Source organism: Globicephala melas, chromosome X, assembly GCF_963455315.2.
Source record: "Globicephala melas chromosome X, mGloMel1.2, whole genome shotgun sequence".
Taxonomy (NCBI): Eukaryota; Metazoa; Chordata; class Mammalia; order Artiodactyla; family Delphinidae; genus Globicephala; species Globicephala melas.
In genome coordinates, this window is record NC_083335.1 from 9,597,421 (window position 1) to 9,616,118 (window position 18,698).

At 31.0% G+C, this 18,698-nt stretch overlaps 1 long non-coding RNA gene across 1 annotated transcript in view; it reads right to left on the bottom strand.

Moving 5' to 3' along the window:
• LOC132594575 (uncharacterized) overlaps positions 1-18,698 on the bottom strand; it is a 703,896-nt gene that overhangs the window by 3,257 nt on the left and 681,941 nt on the right. The window contains exon 9 of the long non-coding RNA XR_009560781.1: positions 18,532-18,582. This is a non-coding gene — a long non-coding RNA (uncharacterized lncRNA). The remainder of the gene's footprint in view (positions 1-18,531; positions 18,583-18,698) is intronic.

Sequence of the window (18,698 nt, forward strand, 5' to 3'; positions counted from 1 at the left end):
AACTTCCCTCTTAAAACTGCTTTTTGTGCGTCCCATAAATATTGAGTGAAAATACATGAAAGATAGAATAAAAAACAATAGAAAAGATGAATACAACTTAGAGCTGGCTCTTAGCAAAGAGAAACAAAATCGACACACTTTTAGTAAGACTCACCAAGAGAAAGACAGAGGGATCAATAAATAAAATAAAAAATGAAAGAGGAGGGACTTCCCTCATGGCACAGTGGTTAAGAATCCACCATTTTAAAGCAATTATACTCCAATAAAGATGTTAAAAAAAATAATAAACTGGTTATCATACGGGAGAGAGAAGGGGGAGGGGCAATGGGATTAAGAGATACAAACTACTGTGTATGAAATAGATAAGCAACAAGGATATATTGTATAGCACAGGGAATTATAGCCATTATCTTGTAATAACTTTTAATGGAATACAGTCTGTAAAAATACTGAATCACTATGCTATACACCTGAAACTAATATAATATTGTAATTCAACTGCACTTCAATTAGAATAAATATCTTTACTAAAAAGAAATCATACACCATGACCAAGTGGGATTTATTTCAGGGATGCAAGGGTGGTGTAACTTCTGCAAATTGATCAATGTGATACACCACATTAAAATATAAAGGATAAAAATCATATAATCATATAATCATCTCAATAGCTGCAGAAAAAGTTTCTGACAAAATTCAAAATCCATTTATGATAAAAACTCACCAAAGTGGGGAAAAAAGGGAATGCACCTCAAGATAATAAAGGCTATATATTAAAAATTTCCACAGCTAAGATTATGCTCAATGGAGAAAAGCTTAAAGCTATCCCTCTAAGATGAGGAACAAAACAAAGATACCCACTCTCCCCAGTTTTATTCAATATAAGATTAGAAGTCTTAGCAAGAGCAATTAGGCAAGAAAAAGAAATGAAAGGCAGTCAAGTTGGAAAGGAAGAAGAAGTAATGTCACTATTTTCAGATGATATAATACCTTATGTTTTTTAATATAAGGTATTTTTAAGGGCTTTGAGCCCTAAAAACTCCACCAAAAATCTGTTAGAATCAATAAATGAATTCAGTAAAGTTGCAGAATACAAAATCAATATATAGAATTTCTTGAATTTCTATACACTAATAATGAACTATCAGAAAGAGAAATTAAGAAAGCAATCCCAATTAAATTGAATCAAAAAGAATAAAATAACTAGGAATAAATTTAACCAAGGAGGTGAAAAACATGTAGACTGAAAATTGTAAGACAATGATGAAAGAAATCAAAGAAGATACAAATAAATGAAAAGATATCTCTTGCTCATGGATTGGAATAATTAATATTGTTAAAATGTCCATACTAGTCAAAGCAATCTATAGATTCAATTCAATCCATATCAAAATTCCAATGGCATTTTTCACAGAAGAAGAACAAATAATCCTAAAATTTGTATGGACTCAAAAAAGGTCTCAAATTGTCAAAGCAATCTTGAGAAAGAAGAGGTATCACACTCTCTAATTTCAAACTAAAGTACAAAGCTATACTAGTCAAAACAGTATGGTAATGGCATTAAAAACAGACACACATCAATGGAAGTGAATACAGAGCCCAGAAATATACCCATGTATATATCGTCAACTAATTTCCAACAAAGGAGGAAAGAATATACAATGGGGAATGGACACTCTCTTCAATAAATTGTGTTGGGAATACTGGTCAGCCACATTCAGAAGAATGAAACTAGACCACTATCTTACACCATATGTAATCTTGAAGTCGTAAAACTCCTAGAAGAAAATATAGCTGGTAAAAGCTCCTTAACATTGATTTGACATTGAACTTTTGGGTTTGGCTCCAAAAGTAAAGGCAAGGAAAGCAAAAATATACAAGTGAAAGTATATCAAACTATAAAGCTTCTGCATAGCTAAGGAAACCACCAACAAAATGAAAAGGTAACCTACTTAATGGGAGAAAATATTTACAAATTATATATCCATTAAGGGTTTAATATCGGAAAAATATAAAGAACTCAAAAAACTCAAGAGGAAAAAAGACCCAAATAAAAAATGGACAGCAGCTCTTAATAGAGGGTTTTCCAAATAAGACATATAAGTGGCCAACATTCACATAAAAATATTTTCAACAAAGCTAATTATTAGGGTACTGCAAATCAAAATCACAATGAGAGATCACCTCAGACCTATTAGAATGGCTATTATCATATGGATATGTGAAAAGGGAACCTTCATACACTGTTAGTGGGAATGTAAATTGGTGCAGCCACTATGGAAACAATATGGAGATTCATCAAAAAATTAAAGTAAAACTACCATATGATCTAGCTATTCCACTTCTGCATATTTATTTTAAAAATAAAAAACCACTAATTCGAAAAGATGTATGCACCTCAACATTCACTGCAGCATTATTTACAATAGCCAACATATAGAAACAACCTAAGTCCATCAATAGATGAATGGATAAAAATGTTGTGATATATATATAACATATATACACATATATAATGGAATACTACATAGCTGTATAAAAGAAAGAAATCTTACCATTTGCAACAATATGGATGGACCTTGAGGGTATTATACTAAGTGAAATAAGTCAGATAGAGAAAGACAAATACCTTATGATTTCACTTACATGTGGAATCTAGAAAACAAAACAAATTAGCAAATAAAACATTACTCATCGATATACAGGACACATTGGTGATTACTAGAGGAGAAGAGAGTTGGGGGATTGCCAAAATGGGTGAGGAGAGTTAATTGTAAGATGACAGACTGTAGCTAGTTTTACTGTGATCACTTTGCCGCATATACAAATATCAAATGATTATGTTGTATACTTGAAACTAACACAATGTTATAAACCAGTTTCACTTCAACTAAAAAAAAGAGATACTGCCTGATACCTATAAGAATGGCAATAATTAAAAGACAGATAATAACAAATATTGGCAAGGATGTGGAGAAATTGCTGGCAGGAATATAATTAATGCAGCCACTTTGGAAACACATCTGGAAGTTTCCTAAAAAATTACACAGATTCCACATATACGTGTTAATATATGATATTTGTTACAGACGTAAAGAACAAATGTATGGCTATCAAGGGGGGAGGCGGGGTGGGTGGGATGGATTGGGAGGTTGGGGTTGACATATATACATTACTATGCATAAAATAGATAACTAATGAGAACAGACTGTATAGCACAGGGAACTCTACTCAGTGCTCTGTGGTGACCCAAATGGGAAGGAAATCCAAGGAAGAGGGGATATATGTATACGTGTGACTGATTCACTTTGCTGTACAGCAGAAACTAACACAACATTGTAAAGCAACTATACTCCAATTAAAAAAATTACACAAAACTTCCACGTGACCCAGCCATTCCATTCCTAAGTATATACCAAGAGAAATGAGACCATAAACTCACACAAAAACTTATTCAATGTATGTCCACTCAGCATTATTATTAATAGCCAAAAGGTGGAAATAATCCAAGTGTTTATTAACTGATAAATGGATAAAAGTTGTATATCCATACAATGGGGTATTATATATCCATTCAAAGGGATGAATTACTGATACATGCTACAACATGGATGAACCTCAAAATATGCTAAGTGAAATAAGTCAGTCACAAAAAAATCACATAGTGTATGGTTCCACATCTGAAATGATCAAAGCATGCAACTTTATAGAGAAAGAAAGTATGTAAGTATTTTCCTAGAGCTTGGGAGAATGGGTTCTTGGAGTTGACAGGTAAAGGTTGTAGGGTTTCTTCTTAGGGTGACAAAAATGTTCTAAAATCCATTTTGGTGATGGTTGATGGTAGCTCAACTCTGTGAATATACTAAAATCCATTGAATTGTATACTTTAAATGGATGGATTGTATGGTATATGAACTATATCTCAATGGTTTTTTTAAAAAAAAAATCTGTGCTCTAAAAATGTCTTATGGTTCTTGCCATCAACTTCTTATCCTAAGAGTGCTTTTCTCTTTCTCTACTACAAATCATCGGGGAGAAGCCAAGTTGATTATAGTGAATGAGAATAAATAGAGAATAAATAAATCAAGATTTGGCAGCTTTCTGAGTAATATGGATATTCACATTAACTTCCATGGAGCAAAACACAATACCATTTTTTTGTGAGGTCTGCAGCCAAGTCATTCTCCTACGAATCAAGCTTCTTATGTTTGTTGGCCTCAATTTTTTGGTTTTTGAAAAAGAATTTAACTACATCTCCATATTTTCATATCTTAATCATATGTGTTTTTAGCTGTGTGTCTCTTTCCCTTTCTCAATCTAACCAGCATAATGTCTTTCCTGAAGAATTAGTTATCGCTGAGTTATAATTTTTGTTACATTTTAATATGTTCAGTAGTTATGAATTCTGAATTCATCCTGAACTGACACACAGATTCCTATAAAGATCCCAGCACACCTTACTATTTTTAAAGCAAAATCGTAGGTGACAGTTGATTTTTTACGGGATTACTTTTAGATACGTCTGTGAAGGATCTTAAAACCAGAACTGTTACATTTGTTATTGATATGTAGGATACTAAGTAGATTCCATTTTCCTTGATTTTCAAAAAAAGGAAAAGTACAATGAAAAGGCATTTATAAATGACTTTCAGAATTGTAACTCTAATAAAAATCTTTTTAACCAATATCACATTGATGTTTTCTTGATCCATCTCCTATGGAGAATTTTCTCTATTATCAAATTATATTTACTACCTGGAGTTCTCTACGGATATAACACCAGACCCAAACCTTTATCTAACCCTATATCTTTAATGAATGAAACTGTTACATAAATCCTGCCAGTAAGTCACAAGCAAAGACTAATAAAGCTTTGTGTTTATCTGAACATAAAAGATAAAACACTTACTTCCATTTTAAAAATATTCTGCAAGAATAAAGGACACCAGGGATTCACATTAGAAGATGTTTGATGGTATAGTCACCAAAGTAATCAGAGTAGAAGAGTCGAGAAACATAATACACTTACAGAGCTTCTGCCTTCTATTCATGGTTACTATTCATAAGCAGAAAGTTTATTCTTATAAGGATAAATTCAACAACAAAAACAAAAAAACAACTTCAAAGAGTCCAATTCAAACCAAGCTACCCTGAAGGAATTACTCAGATGTGTTATTGTCCATCTTATGAAGATTTGTTGGCTTAGCTTCCAAAAATTTCAAAGTACCGCATAATATGATCACTAGCTATAATGGTATAAAGGCCTTGTAATCATGGAGTTAACATGATGCCAGTTCCCTAGACACTCCACCATACTGGTTGTTCAGGTAATGTTGAGGTCTTTGAATAAAGAAAGGGAGGGATATAGTGGAGGATTTAAGGCATAATGGGAAACAATTTCTGAACAACACTTGCAACATTCAGCAAATACATTATAAAATATTTTGTCAGAGTAGACTCTAACATCATGATGTATTTCTTACTGTAAAGATTATAGTCAGTAAAAAAATAAATAATCCTTTAACTGAATATAGATATGTTAGAATTTTTGACAGGAAAAGCTACTGAAACAATAGAAGCAAATAATAGCCTATTTTGTTTACACTGATTAATCTAGGTTTCTGAATTAGTTCCATGGGCCCATTATATTATATAGAAATCTCCTGCTGATAAGAAAATGACCAGATATAATCCTTTTGAAATACTGTGAGATTAATTTAGATATTAAGTTATATATGTGTGTTCCGCTAGTACATGTGGAATTATCCCAATCAATAAAATGAACAAATCTGTTTTAAAATTTTATTTGCACCTATTTGTATATTTTGTATCTAATGAATTTAATATGTGCTAATCATAATAATTTATTTTTAATTTAAAAAAATCTCTGTTTCAACTGTATTTTCTGACAATTTACACTTTTTTGTATTTTTTTGATCAATAGAGACTCTTGAGGGAGTTGACTGACATTAACAAAAATGATAAGACAAAAGAATAAAAAATATTAAAATGTATCTGTGATTTGTTTAATAGTTTGAAAGACATTATTAGTCAATATATTTTCAACTATACAAATTATTTACTTTTAAAGCCCCTTTTAACTAAATTTTATACATGGACAAAATTATAGATCCATGTGATAATGCTAAGTGAAATGTAGAACTCCTTACTCCTAATAAGTACAATAATATTAAAAGTAGTATAACATATTTTTTTCCTTTTGTCCCTTACAGCAAGACTATATATTTTTTTCTGAGAAGGAAAATACTAGATGAGTTTTCTCCTTTTTTCAAAAGCTTTCAAAATAGCTGATTTGTAAGCTGAAAACCAACCACATATAAAAAAATCAAAGTGCTATCCTAATGCATAAACATTCATGATATAATTGGCAAATGTTGGCATCAAACAAACCTCCTGGTGACTTATTAAGGAGCTTGCAATGTCCACAAATTGAAGGAACATTCGTTTGTATGTATAATGCCTTTAGGTACTGACATTAAAAAAATGGAAAAAAAAAAGATTTGTTTCTAGAATCTTAGAGGACAGGATTTACCAGGATTTGTGGTTTACAGACCCCTGCATTACCATCAAGGAAGAAGAATATTTGGGAAGGGAAAGAAAGTTAGACTTACCTACAGAAGTCAGAGGCAGGATGATAGTAGAGGGTAGTATAAAAGAATGAATAGGGTATAAGTTAGATTGAAAATTGGGTAAAGAGTTAAAAGATTAGATTTGGACTTTTTTTTCAGGATTCCCTTTCTATGATATCTTTTGTTAAATATATCTTTATTGGAGAATAATTGCTTTACAATGTTGTGTTAGTTTCTCTACCATATACCCATGCTGAGATCCTAATCAAGTGATTTAATTTTCACCTTCCTTTCTAGTCTGTAATATGTGATTAATAATGTTTCCCCTACTTGTCATCACAATATGATGATAGAAATTACTAACTGACGATTCTATTAAGGTATGTTTTCATCATCTAAAAATAATATGCCAGTTAAATGATTAAAATAGTCATGGAATTATTAAGATATTAATTTGTTGACATTCAGATAGTCAGTTACAAGTATTTATTGAGTGCCTAAAATGTGCCAGGTGCAATATTAGGTACTAGAGATACAAAGGTGAAGATGATGAATAAGCAGGGTCTTGATTTTCAAGGAACTTATCATTTAGTGAGGCATTTTAATCCTGAATAAAGAGTGAATGAAAAGAATGGTAACAACACATATAAAAGACCAGAGAGAGGAGAGAACATGGCAAATGTTAAGTAACAGAAATAATTTCTATATGGCTGGAGCTTATACAATGTAGATGAAAGGGAAAATTAAGTATTTTCACTATTCATGTCAGTTTTCAATTTCTGATATATTGATTGAATGACTTTAGTGTCTATGTTTAGCAATTGCGATTTACATTTTTTCTGCAAATGATATATTGTGAAGAGTTGAATTGGAGAATTAGGTAGACTATTCAGTAATATAATCAGTCCATCAAAGTGCATTATTTACAAAAACCTAGAAATGTTAGATTAGGTGAATAATGAAAGTATTCTTACCAAATGTACCAAGATTTTATATACATCAAGGTGACTTAAAAGTTAATACATCTTGCTATAATATCTTTCATCTTTGAAAAAAATATACTCTTTATCCCCTTTTGGCAACCCCTTTATTTCTCTATTTTTTCCAGCAAAAGTTTCAAAATATATGTTTAGAATCACTATCCACTTTGCCCATCTTCTCTGAATCCACTCCAAACAGGCTTGTCTGATAAGTAAGTTTTTATTAGTATAAATAATTTTTCCAAAAAGTTAATGCATCTTGATGCATATTAATACAGTTATTTATTTTTCCTGAAATTGAGTGTTTTTGTAATTTATCCCGAAATACTGTCTAAAAAGAATATTACACTGTTCAGTGGGCTTTCTAACCTGAAAAATCTTCACGAAACTGGTTTTGTAAACCATAGATAAATCTGAGGACTACTGCCATAAAAAGTGAAACCACGAGTATAATGCCATTACTTATTTGTTGTTAAAGTGTTTTTTAAGCAAAAAAGTCTTTGTACCTTTATCTATACTCACAGGATAACCATCCCATTGGAAACAAAGGAAATTGTATGCCAGTAACGTATTTTTAGAGTCAGAATGGATGACTGAAGATAACAAGTGTCTTTAAAAGACCTTTCAAACAACTGAACAAGATTGGTCTCTGCTTAAATGAAGAAAGTAGCCACCTAAATGAAAAACTGAAAGTTACATTTTCAGGTTTATTTTGCAATCTGAAACTGTCAGCATTAGAATTACATTTTTTAGACTCAGCTACTGCCTCCAGAAAGCACCTGCTAATGCATACAGCTACCAGGGATGTAAAGTTTATTAATTCTGAAAATTAGCAATCAGATTGTCTAACTTTCACTAGCAAACAGCAAGACAGGCCAATGCATTTCCTAAAAAAAAAAAAAAAAAACTCAAAGAATGTGATTAAATCCGGTATGGAAAGGGCAGAAGTGACACTATTTCACAAAAAAGACAATAATTGTAGTTAGAGCTTGGTCTAGCTTTTGAGCTGTGTAAATTTGCTTATTTTTCATAAACCTTTTCATCTATATGACGTTATGATCACAAAATTTCAGTCTCATCTAAACTTTATTGTCTTTTCTCCCACCGTGAACTTACAAATAAACTAACTTGTCCATTTAAAGTCTATGATTTATGTTCCTTGATTTGGTCAGGCGTAGTATTTGAAAACAAAAAATACAGCCAGATAGGGAGCTATTTGCTTGACCTTAAAAACAATTTAGAAGTAATTAGGAATCGTTTTGTGAAAAATGAATGGCATATAGCAAGTATATGCACAATTAGTTGTTTGTGGTTTCATTTCTTGTTCATAGAATGAATGACAGTTAGTCAAAGCCTGCTCCATACTTTCACCATTTAGTATGCCACATAGTACAAAAGAATAAAAACATTGTTTACTTTTTAGTGTAAAACCAATGAATAAACAAAGTTTTCCATAAATAGTATTTTTTAAGAATTCACATAAATTAGCCCTGTAGACCACAGGTCAAAAACTAAAAGTGGGAATTGAGAAGAACAGTCACTTATTTCCAAAGTGAAAATTACCTGGGTGCGCCTTCCAGTAAAAAATGGCAATGGTAATGTTTCCAGCTCTGAACTGTTTTATTTTTTGTTCTTTCTTCCATGTGAATAGAATTACACTGAGGTACCTATGACTAAGATTTCGAAGTGGCAAAGCTGTGTGTGTGTGTGTGTGTGTGTGTGTGTGTGTGTGTGTGTGTGTGTGTGTGTGTGTGTGTGTGTGTTTTATTATGTAGGCATCTGTTAAAGCTGATGGTAGAAGAGGCAAATGGATTTAAAAAAATCAGATAAACTGACAGCTATTGCCAGTAAGGATATCTATTGGGAATGTATTTTCATCTATAAAAGTTTAGGATATCAGGAACTCTCTTGAATTTTTGCAATAAAAAATGCCAGTTATTCTTGCATTAATCAACATGAATTATCTACATTTACTAAAAAGGAACATAAACGCTAAGGAAAAAGTTTTTAACACGATGTCTTGGAATACATTTGGACCATTTGGACAGCTTGAACAATCCAGTCTCTATGAACTTTTGAAACTGAACCACTAGGTTTCCCTTTTTAAACAGAGCCCCACATTGAGGGAAAATCCCTGGGGGTAAATTCAAAATCGAGGATGCTAGAGATAAGAAAAATGGAAGAGAGAGTCCAGATAAAAGTGGGTTGGATGGAATAAAATCAGTCAATCTCACTTTATTTGAGAATTATCAAGGACAAAGGAGGAAAGTTTGTCTTAAGTTAAAAATCAAAAATACTTTGATCTTTCTCCTTCTAAAAGTTCAAGAAATTAAATTTCACAAATATCTGAGCTACTAAAACTATCAAAATCAAATCCCTAGAAAAGGTTGTTATCAGAAACAAAAAGGGGAATCAGAATAAAATTCTTACAAGCAATAAAACATATCAAAAAGGCATGCCCACAGAAGAGATAGTCATTTTAACCATCAATTTAAAGATGACCTAAAACTCATTAGGGTAATGATATAAGACATGAAAGAAAAACATAACTTAGAAGTATAAAACCTGAGTTATGAGATGATAAAAATCAAAAAGCCAATTATAAATAAATGAAAAAAAAACTATTTCCGAAGTGAAATCTATATGAGAAGGATCAAAAGCATTTTATTTTAAATGCTTTAATGTAAAAGAAAGGCAAAAGAGGAATATTTACAAAATTTTTACAATAGCAAAAGATAAAAATAGTTCAAGAGAAAGTGAAAAATAATGATTTTTGGTACAGAAGATCCAACATGTATAAGATTCCCTGAAGCAGGAGGTAGAACAAATTTTAAGACCCTAATTTAAAAAAAAATCAGATTTGGAGTTACATATTGAAAGAGAACACACACTTGAGAAAATTCAAATCAATGATGAACAACACCACAACATATTCTATTGAAATTACTGGACTCTAAGTAAAGAAAAATAAAATAATTGAGTTCCTAGGTAAAAAAACAAGTTATTTATAATGAAAGAAAATTAGGTTGTCCTCAGACTTTTCAAAAGGATTTTTTATGGCAGCTGTAAATGGAGTGGTATATTTAATATAATCAAAGGAATAAAATATTAGTCAAGGATTTAAAATCTAGTAAAATTATTTTTCAAGTATAAAGGAAACAAATAACATTCAACATGAGAGAATGCAGGCAATGTTAGTCCCTTAAGTAAAATATAAGAATAAGCTTTAGATAACCAAAATATCTAGAGATACTGACATAAGACATACTGGTGAGCATTAAACATATAAATTACTTATAGAACTAAGACTAAATGAGGTTTAAAAGAGAGAGAATGGTATGTAATGAATATATGTGCAGATGGTGTAAATATAAATACAAAAAATGTTGTGGGTAGGGAGTATATACATAAAATATTTTAAATATTCTTAATATTATATTGATGGTTATAGCATATTTGTTTAAAGACTGTTGTTTATATAATATGGGATAGATATTTGAATGTGGAGGTTAGGGGTACTGACACCTGTGCAGTCCAAAATTCACCTATAACTTTACAGTTGGTCCTCCATGTCTGCAGTTCCACCTCTGCAGATTCAGCCAACTGCAGAGCATGAGATCGTGTAGTACTGCAGTATATATGCATTGAAAAAACCCATGTATAAGTGGACCCATGGAGTTCAAACCCATGTTGGGCAAGTGTCACTGTACCAGCACTACAAAAACAGTGATAATTGTAACTTTATCACTACAATTATTACCTTAGCACTATGGGTATATTTTACTATAACTATAGCACAACATTGTAGCCTTAGTGCAGTAAGAATAAAATAAGTATAGCTCTATAACTCTAATTCAGTAAGAATCACTATAACACTATAACAATAACTAGCGGTATAACTGTAATTATGAACTATAACTGACACCATGACACTTTAACTCTTAACGTTGGTTCTATAACTGTAACTATGTCTCTATATCTATAGTTATAACAGTATTACTATGTGCAAAACACTAAAGCTACACCATTACTTCTATCAGTATAGCATAATACTACTGCTAATATAATAACACTATCACTCTCACTATGTTGTTAATAACAAAACTATAATAGTGTAACTAGTATGCCTCCATTATAACTACAGCAATATAATAAATACTATAATACAATATCTATGACTATCAGTATACCATAATTACAACTATAACACTGAACTTTATTACACTAACACTGTGTATCATTAGCACCATATCCATATCTATATCTGTATGACTATTACCATATCACTATAACTAGCATTATAGAATTATCACTGCTAGTATAAAATATACCTATAACTTTATAAATGTAATTATTACTCTGATCCAAAATATAACATTATCAGTATAACACTATCATTATTTGAATAATATTCTATCACTTTAACATTAACACATAGTTTTAGTGTTATTGTTAGAATTATAGTTCTCTACTTATAGTGCTAAATTTACAGTATACTGCTATACTTAAAGCTAACATGATAACTATAACACTATCACTATAACTATAGTATAACCGTAACAACAGCTCTATATCAATAACTATAAAATGGCCCTATAACATGAACAATTATACTTTTAACATGGCAAAAATAACCAGAGTACTATAAATATAATGCTATCACTATAATAATAATTATAGCATTATAAAATTATAGCATTACAACTATAACAGCATATATTTATATCTATATCATGGTATCTATATGATAGCACTATAGCTGTGATTTAGTACTCTAAATGTAACTATAGCCCTATAACTATTTATAACACAATAACTAACACCATAATTTTGTAATTATAACTAAATTTTTATAACATTCTTACTACAACCCTATAAGACTAAAACATAACACTAATAGTATAACTATAACAATATAAATATAACCATATCAAAACTATAACAAAACCACAATCACTACATTGTTAAGACTATAACTGAATACATATAATTATAACTGTAACAGTATTACTATATCATTATAATTATAATCATGTACCATTATAACTAAAACATTACAAATAAAACCATGACTGTATAATTAAATTTTATAATAATGAAACTATAACTATAGCCCTATGGCTATAATATTAAAGTATACAACACTAACAAAATGACTATAACCATATAACTATAGCCATAACGTTGTAACTATAATCAAACTACCATTACAACAATCCAAATACCACTATAACCATAAAATATAATTATAACTATAGCATTATAATGACAACTATAACACTCTACCGACAATACTATCACTATAACACTAACATTATGACTATATGAATAACACTGTAACTACATCTATAGCATTATAACTATAACACTAGTACTACTCTTAGAACTATATAATGCTAACTATGAATATAAGCATATGCTTATAACTGTAATATTAAACTTTGTAACTATAACAATAAATCTTAAATAATAACCACTATTCTAAAACTAAAAGTACAAACTTTTACCAAAAACTGACTCTGTAACTTTTACTATATAAGTGTAACTAGATTCTATAACTATATCACAAAAGGTATGAGTACAACAATAACTACAATAATTTAATTCTGACCGTAACACCATATCTATAGCATAATAACACTACAATTGTAACTGTAACACTACCACTATAACAGGTCCATGAAAACTATAAGAATAACACTATTAATGCTAATACTATAGCTATAACCTTGACACAATATCTATATTATTAGCACAATAACTATAATTATAAGTTTATATCTATAACACTATCACTGTAATTACTAATAACATAAATATAAGACTAACATTGTAATCATAATTTTATCACTGTAAATATAATTTTAGCACTATACTGTAATCTTAGTACCATAATAGTGCTATAACTTTTTACCTATAAAACTAAAATTATTATTATCAATATAATTAAAGGCAGTAATTACAAAATATAATAGTAAACTGGTAACTCTACAATTATAAAACTATGACTATTATTGTAACACTGTAACTAAAATATAACACTATAACTACAACAGTATAACTATTACTGTAACACTATAACAGTATTACCATAATACTGTAAATGTAACTCCATAATCCACCTATATTGTAACAATGTAACTCAGTGCTATAACTATATAACTATAACATTATCACTATGACTCTATAAATATAACTTTATTACTGTATTATTCTAATACTATATACATACATATAATAGTTACAGTGCACATATAACACACAGTATTTATTATATATAGGTACACACACATATATATATACACACACATACATATATACACTCACACATTGAGCATCCTTGGCTCACAAATAATTATAACTTTAAAATATATTTTTCTACTAAAATAAACAAGGGCCAGGGACTCTTAGAAAAATGGCTTATTCTAGTTTTAGAGCAAGTAATATTCAACATAAGCCTGGAAGGTATTTTCATACCAAATATGATAATATCAAACGCTATTTGAATCTAATCAAGCCTTAGCACATATACATAATTTATAGAAAACATGAAGCATAGGTCCACAAGTTAAATAACATGATAAAAAAGTAAACAGATTTCCAAAATGTTGAGCAATCTACAGAATAACTGCTCTTTCTTTAACTAGGCAATGGTATTAAAGCAAAAATAAGCGGAGCTTGCTTTAGATTAAGCGAGACATAAAACACGCCATTATGGAGCTAATTTGAATATAATTTAAACACGACAAATTCAAAGGTACTATTTTAAGAATATTGTGGATATTTGATTATGACCAGGGTGTTAGATAAAACCAAGGAAAATTTTTTAATTGTTAGCTGTTATGATGGACACAAAAGGCCATAAAAATAAAATTCTACATTTTTAGAGATGTTCAGCAAAATACGTAGGGATGAAATGATGTCAGAAATTTTTCTTGAAATTCGTCATCAATGAAAAAAAGAAAAGAAAAATATGGTCAGTGAGTTGGCAAAAATCCTGCTAATCTTAGAACATGGGTAATGGCAGTATGGGGTTCATCATATTGTTTTACACATTTGTATAAGTTTGATATGCTTTATTTTTAATTTTTTGAAAGCAACATGAAGGTATTATGAATAACAATGAGAATATATCTGAAATTTTCATGGAATGAGTAATGTCTAAAAAATAAACTTAGAGGCTGGGTAACAAGTCAAGGATGCCTGCTGTGACCAATTGTCTTCAACATTGTACATGAGGTCCTAAATAGTGACAGTGCACTAAAGCAAGGAAAGCAGAAAAAGTATAAGCATTAGAAAGGGAGAAATAAATCTACATTTAAAAGTAAATAAATTTTTTCATAGGAAAATCCAAAATGATATATATAACACTCTCAGAAATAACAAGAAAAATTAGAAAATTTGTTAGATATAAAATCAATATAAAAAGAAACTACATATTAACATATCATCGGTAAGCAATTAAAACATTCTCCAATAATACAATTTTAATATTATCATAATATATCAATACCAATTTTAAAGTTATCATTATTAGGACAAAGAGGTATTTTATCAGAGGTAAGCAATTTAACCAAAAAATTCTAAATAACATGCAGTAAAAATTTTCAGATTTGAATAATGTTTAGAAAGTATCTCTGATACAGTCAAAATTTTAAAAAAATACATTTCTGTATGAACAAATAGTTGTAAATGCAACTTTACACAGATATGTTATAATAGCATTAAAAATATTAAATACTATTGTGGCCTGAATCTTTTAAATCCATTGATGCCCTAACCCCCAATGTAATGTTATTTAGAGGTGGGATTTTAGATGGTAATTAGAATTAAATTAGACCATGAAGGTAGGGCCCTCATTATGGGGATTAGTGGCTGTATGAGAAGATCTTTCTCTCTCTGTACCATGTGAGGACACAGCAAGAAAACAGCCATCTGCAAGCCAGGAAGAGAGTTCTTACCAGAACCCAAATATGCTGGCACCTTGACCACAGGTTTCGAGCATCCAAAACTGTGAGAGAATAAATTTCTGTTGCTTAAGCCACCCAGAATATGGTACATTTGTATGGCAGCCCAAACATACTAATACAAATAGCTAGGCTAAAATTACAATTTTTTAAAGACACTAGAGATAATCTAAATAAGTGGAGAAATGTACTATGTTCATGGAAGATTAGGTATCGTAAAGTTGTCAATTTTCCCAAAATTAATCTTCAGACAATGCATTCCTAACTGAACTCCAACATGAGTTTTCATTCAATTTTTCATAGAAAAATTGAAAAATCAATTATAATGCCTGTATGAAAAGCAAGAGTCAGTGATAAACAAAAGGCACAAGAAAAAAAAAAACACAAGGAGAATTTGCTTCTGATACGTTTTGTAACATTATACCAATTGAGACACTATGATACCATTTAAGGGATATTCATTCATCATGAAAATGTAGTGGAGAGCCAAAACCAGACTTATTCATATAAAAGATTAATGTGTGACAAGGCCAACATTGCAGATGATTTTTTTGAAGCTTGACTGTATCAGTGGCAGACACAATTAGCTTATCAAGAAAGCCATTTATCCTTTTCAATTGGCACACAGTAGATTATATTTCTCAGGATCCTCTGAAGTTAGAAGTAGCAATATGATTGAATTATAACCAATAAAAAATAAATGTAACTCAGTTGTGCCACTTCTAAGCCTAATCCACAACACTTTCTTTGCCTCAATGTTGTTTCTCTCCTATCAAGCACATCAAATTGGAAGACACGTGCTAAAGATCATATTGATGAAACTGAGAACAACAATGCTGTTCTGCATATGAAAAATACATTTTACTATATAAAGTGTGATAAATGGAATATTGCCTGCCATGTCAGTAAACAAAGGATGTCACAGTCATCAGTGATTTGAGCCCTCCAACGAGCCAGTGAGCCCTGAGAAAACTCAGGAAGGAATGGCTGCCATTTGGCAGCCATCTGACTGCAGCCATTCCCTATGGTGAGCCCTGAGGAAACTAAGGATGTGAAAACACAGGATACTGGCCCCAGATAGCTGAGGTGCATAACGAAGGAATGATTTCAGTGAGCCTAGACTCTTGCATCTTCCCATACATAGAAAAGCACTAAATTCCTTAACTTGGGATATCTGGTTTTCTTTAATTAACAATAATCTTTTCACGTTCAGACTACCTGCCCTTTGTTGCTAAACTTCCGTATATACTGGCTCCCCACCCTTGCCTCCTCGGAGCAGTTCTCTCAGGGTTACTTAAGATGCTGCCTCCCGGGCCTTAAGTCCTAAAATTCCTGCCAAATAAAATACAACTCTCGACTTTTAGGTTCTGAATATTTTTTTTAGTCGACAAGTCAATGATCATTTTTGGTTTGTTTGTTAAAGCAATTTGTGTAAGAAATAAAAGCATACCCATACCTAGTATCATTCATAAAATGTAATTTCAGATAGACTAAAGAAATAAAGGCAAATAGTAAAACTATAAAATATTCATGAATAAATATGAGAACAACACTATGGAATCAAGAAAAGAATGAAAAAAATTTTCAACAGGATATTTAAAGGACAAATTGTAAATGAAAATAAATAAAAAAAACAAGAACTTCTGTCCATCAAAAAACACCATAGGTAATTCCATTCTAGACAAGATGGTCATAGACCCACTTTTACCTGTCCTTCCCTACAGAGCACAACTATAAACCCTGGATATGGTACAAGAGACAACCAAAATAAACTCTAAAAAATGTTAATTAAAAGGCAATATTGCTTAGAATCCCATGACTAAAGAAACAGCACAGAAGTGGGAGAATCAAAGAAAGGGACCAAGCCACAGCAATTGGCCAAGACTGAGAAGACTTTTTTCCTGAAGGAAATCAAGACTCTTCTCCCAGATGTTGGAAACCACAGTATACAGGTAAAAATGGAAAAATTATACAGCCACAGAAAAATGCCCGGTCTTGGAAGCCTCTTTGTTTCCATAGGTTTGAGACTCTTCTTTCCCTCTCAGATATACCTGGATGGCAGTCAGAACATGAATATGAGACCCATCCACAGCAAGGAGCCCATCTGAAGAAGCCTGTTTGTCCCAAAGGACCCAAGTCTCTCCTCTCCCACCCAGAAGAACCAGGCCAACAGGAGGGCACTGACAGGGGGATTTCACCATACCCCATACCCAATGAGAGACACTGAGCAACAGGTCTAGGGAAACCCACCTCTAGTCCTTTCAGGCACACCAGGAGGCCTAGAAGAACCAGATAAACCAAGCAGACAAAAATAACACCGCAAAGGCTCTGAAAATTAAACTGCTATACGAGCCCGTAAAAGTAGAAAAAGACCTGTATGCTGTACCCAATCAGGGTGACTATCTACTGAAGTAAAAGATTTAAATAGGACTTAGAGTTTCCAAATATGATTGGCATAGGTCTATGATATAATTAAAAATAATTTATCATATTAAGAACCAGGAAAATCACAATTTTAATGAGAATGGATAATCGACTGATGCTAATAGGAGGAAGAATCGGATGTTATAATTTTCTGACAAGAATTTAAAAGCAAACCTCATAAAATTCTTCAACAATTACAAATTATCTTACAATAATGAAAAAGTAGAACATCTAAGCAAATAAATTATAACAAAAGATACAAAAGGAAATTAGAGAACTGAAAAATGCAGTAACTGAAATAAAAGATCTGTCAGGTGGGGTCAATAGTAGAGTGGAAATAGAATAGAATCATTGAATTTGAAGACAAAAACTGAATTGACCCTATCTAAAAAACAGAGAGAATATTGACTGGAAAAAAATAAACAGAGCCCTAGACTTGAGGAACAATAACAAAAGATATAATATTCATTCCATCAGAGTTCCAGATGTGTAGGAGAAAGAGAATGAAGTTTAAAGACTATGTAAAGAAAAAATGAATGAAAACTTCCCAAACATGGAGAATGAACTTACCTATTGATCCAAAAGAAGAGTAAATTCCAACTAGGATGAGTCCAAAAAAATCTACAATAAAAAAAAATCACAACTAAACTTTAGAAAAGACAAAAAAATCTTGAAAGCAGCCAGAGAGAAATGAGGCATTAATAATATGGAGACACCAATTTGAATGACTGCACATG